This window comes from Kryptolebias marmoratus, linkage group LG21, assembly GCF_001649575.2.
Source record: "Kryptolebias marmoratus isolate JLee-2015 linkage group LG21, ASM164957v2, whole genome shotgun sequence".
NCBI classification, from domain to species: domain Eukaryota; kingdom Metazoa; phylum Chordata; class Actinopteri; order Cyprinodontiformes; family Rivulidae; genus Kryptolebias; species Kryptolebias marmoratus.
This window is the reverse complement of record NC_051450.1, coordinates 17,956,431-17,960,942: the sequence shown is the minus strand read 5'-3', so window position 1 is coordinate 17,960,942 and position 4,512 is coordinate 17,956,431.

Sequence of the window (4,512 nt, the reverse complement as noted above, 5' to 3'; positions counted from 1 at the left end):
TATTAGGATTGTACCCGAGACTCACCCTGTCCCTTTTTGCTCCGCAGATCATTCCACGATTCCTCTCACTGTATATATTCAGGACACTTGTAAATAAACTGCACTTACCTTCAGCTGTTGTCTCTGTGTCTGGTTTTGGTCTCGTTCATGGACAAATTACCTTGCGTTCTTGACAGAATTATATGGTTATTTGCAAGACTTAATAGCAACAGGAGCAGCCAAAACTATAGGCATCTGAACTATCCTAATTCAGAACAGTATCCTGTCTGATTGTGTCAACAGTAAGTTAAACGAGAAATTAATGTTACCAGTCTATAATTACCAAATATATAGGTCATAGCTCCATAGAGACCATGTAGGATTATTTACCTCTTCAGAAGCTTGATATCAAAAGTTTAAAATTTTGTATTCACTCATCGACAGCCTGTTTACTGCTCACTTGTCCTGTCCACTGATGCAGGAGAGTAGGCAAAAGCAAACACATCATATAACCAGCTGCTACTCTTGGCCCTGTTTGTTCCCAGTCACTGACTCCAACACAAGCAGCAGGTAAACCAGAACAAAACAAAGTGTTGATACTGCTGCACGATTACAGAATAATATGCACACATAATACAACTTTGTCTTAATGCAGTATTCTGATTATCGCAGTTTATTGACTTAACAGTGTGTTATTTATTGCTCTTTCAAAGTGATTACTGTTTAAAAGTTAAAAGTTTTATTTTATTTTTATATATTTTGATTTTATCAAGTGATGGCATGCTATGTCAAGTGTTAAGTATATAAAATATCACACTCCTGTCTTACCATGCTAGATCATCAGATTGGCTGCAATCAAACCTTTCTTCTCTTAAGTGTTACCAGAGACACATTATTGTGTTTTACATTGAATTTTGCAGAAGGATGACAATGACCATTGTTTACTGTAAAAATTTAGCTCTAATGCAACCTTAAGATGCACATGTTTTAGACCCAGGAATTATATGATAACAAATTTTTCAAGGGATTGCAGTATTAGCAGACAAAAATACAAAACAAAAAAAACAGCAAGAAGTTAAAGTGTAAGAGTCTTAATGTGACCGCTTCCCTTGCATATATTGAGCAGCTGGAGTCTTGTAGTTGATTTTAACAAAAAACAAAGTTAACGTTTGAAGCCTGGATTTTTTAATACACTTTTGGTACGTCAGAGCTTTGGTATGCTGAGTCTTCCTGCTCATGGAGGTGAAACTACCGACTCAAGGAGAGCAGACCTTGCAGGCAGAGGCTGGTTCCATTTCCGACCTGAATATGTTTATTCACTTCTGGGGACTCTTTGGCAGTAATCAGCTTGCATAAATCTCTTTGATGATAGCCACAAGAACATCTGCTGGAGCACTAAAAAAATTGAGGGAGGCAATAAAATGTCTGGCTGAACATATGCTAATGGAAATGTGAATTGTCCTGAGAAGTTTGTTGCACTCCCAAAGTTGCAGCCAGAGTGTGACTGTCATTTTGAAATTCCCATTAAGGCTTACTGATTCTGTTATTCCTTTGTTGTGCGGTGCAGTGATCACCCCCCCAGGTAGAACAAACTTCTAGCATAGGTTGAGGAAGTGAGTGCAGAGGCAGCTTTGTCCATCACCATTTTTTTCTCTGTCATCGTTTTTACTTTTCCTCTAGTACTTTTGTTCACACAGCTACAAACACACAAGCACACATAACTTTGTGGTGGGATCCTGGAAAGATGACTGCATGCTGTTTATTTGTGTATTTTTCTACAGTAAGGTTGGGTTTTTACCAATCAGTGTCATGAATTAGGTTAACATTTAAATTAGATTAGTTAGTTACATAATATTTGATGGATTTTACAGTTCAACAACAAAAACCGGCGTTGTTTTAGCTTTATTTTTTCAGCCTATGCTCTTTAAAACACTCCAAATTATTCACATCTACTTACTGCTTTTTTGCATTTTGAAAATACACAAGAGAACAAAGGTATAGCATTTATCAAGTACCTTTCCAACATTTTAAGAATGTAACATTCAACAAAACATTTCATTTCCGTTGATCATATGGTGCTTTGCCAATTTATTATCCTCTGCTTTAACCAGATTTTTTCTTTTTTTTGAATCAGTACATCTTTGACAGATGTACAAAATTGTGAAGACAATTAATCACATTTTAAATCATCAGGGGGCTAGACTATGACAATTCCATGGTATTAAGATACAAAAAGTATTTGTCACCCAAAACTGGTAGGTAATGTGCAAAATTGGCCCGAGATCACTGACAGACATTTTATTTATTCTGAAGTGTCTCCTGATGTAGATGCCTTAATGAAAAACACTGTTTACTTTAAACATTAATTATCTACATGACTAAGTAGATGTAGTAGATGTAAGCAGATGTGTCTGCACAGGTCAGACAATAATGTTGTGACAGTGATCAAAAGTAAAACCAGAAACTAAAAACTTGTTTTGTCAGAATTAAGGAATAGTTACAGTACTTTTATTGTTACCACACATTAGCTCTTCTACGACTGAACTAAGGTAAATAAGAAAAAAAGGACTTATTTTGGAGAGGGTTGAAAAGATAAGTTTTACTACATATGAAAATGTTACAAATCCTCTAGTGTCTTGCCGAATGTTTGTTTAAGTAAATTGTGTGAGTGTGGTGGGTCTCTGTGACTAGATAATTGATTTATTTTGTGGGTGTTAAAACCACCCATGCAGCAGGTTGTAGATAGCTGAAAGCATACACAAAGCTGTAATCTCCTCCTCTGGTGGCTGTGGAATTGTGGGAGCAGAAGTCCAGCTGAGAGCTCAGGAACAATTTGAATGCAGTGCTTTCAGTTTTAACCCCAGTTTTCTCAAAGGAAATGTGGTGCATTTTTGTGCGTCATCTCTAAAACCTAATACCAATAAAATCTTCCTATTGTTTAAAACAAATGCAACCTATCATAGCTAAGTAGATATGCCTGGAAGTTATGTTTTTATTTTGTATAAAATATTATTTTCACAAACCTAATCAAGCCAAATGCACAGCACATGGTAGCTTCCAAATGTGCATTTTATCTAATAACAAATATATATATATATATATATATATATATATATATATATATATATATATGTATATATATATATGTATATATATATATATTTTTTTTTTTAATGTAAACTGCATTTAAGCAATATATAGGGTGTTATGCCAGTTTGATTGGTTCAATCAGCATATTGTTCTTACAAGTACTTAAATGCCGAATTCAATTAAATCCCCTCCCCTTCCTTTTGAGTCTTACTTTTACATTTTATGTATTTTTGTGCATTGCGACAAAAGGGTGTCCCAGTCCTTTTTGTGCTGTAAAAGGAAAGTGAGCAAGACTTTTCAATGATTATTCTGGAGTACATGAGATGAAGGGGTATGAGCTGCAAAACAATTCACATTATAAATATTTTCTTAAAACTCTTTTTACCTGTACAACATTTTAATGCTTTTTTGGATTTGTTTTAATGTATTACATTTAGTGTCACTGTCAGTTATTCATAACAAGGATAAAAAAGGGCCAAAAATTGTTGTATTTCTTCACTAAAAATGTGTAATTGTATCAACAAACATTGTAATGTCTTGTTTAGTGTATTTTGGTGCAATAAGTTTGGTATTATTGCTAAGCTTCCGTAGCAAGTACAAATCATATAAATATACAAAAGACTGCTGCAGATTTGATAACTAATTTTATAAACTGTGTATGATCAAGTATAAGAGCAAGTGCAGGTTCATTGGTCTTGCATCTGTTTATGTAAAAAGAATCAGCAATAACTAAAAGCATATTGGCTTCTTGAAAAGGTATTTCAGGTTGCTGTGGAATATTTTAAACTACAACTCTTTGAGATTTGAAACTAAGGGCCAAGAAAAGAGGGTAATTGCATGCAGATGGGTATGGGTAACAAGACACAGGCTTCAGTCAACGTCTGCCACAGCTGACTACCAAACTGAATCTAGATGGTTCTAAAAAATGTTTGTTCACTTCTGTAGGTGAGAAACAATAATGTAAACTAAAGACCTACCAATCTTTGAAGGAATGCGTAATGCCCATTTTCTTTCATGACAGAGATTTAAACTAGTCATCTTATGCTGAGAAGGAACAATCTCATGTAATATTGTGAGATCCTGCAAGATGGGATAGCACCCAGAGAATGTGTTCAGGATGAATCTCAGCTACTATCACATCAAATTTTAGCTCATTATCTGTAAAAGTGGCTGAGTTAGAGCCACTTTTGTGTCTGCTAAGGTTGCTTGGCAAACCATCTTGAATGGGCCTGTCTTCAAAACTTAATCAGTTGTAAATGTACACACAATGGTTACTTTCTCACACATACACGGGCAAAACCTTTGGTGATGGGTGGTAATGAAAGCACTGAGGGAAGAAGGTAGACTTTGTCTATGACCTTGCAAGTGAATAGGAAGGTCTTGGAGAAAATAGTTACATAGTGCAGATTAACGACTGGGCGTGAAATGCTCATGTGAGCTATG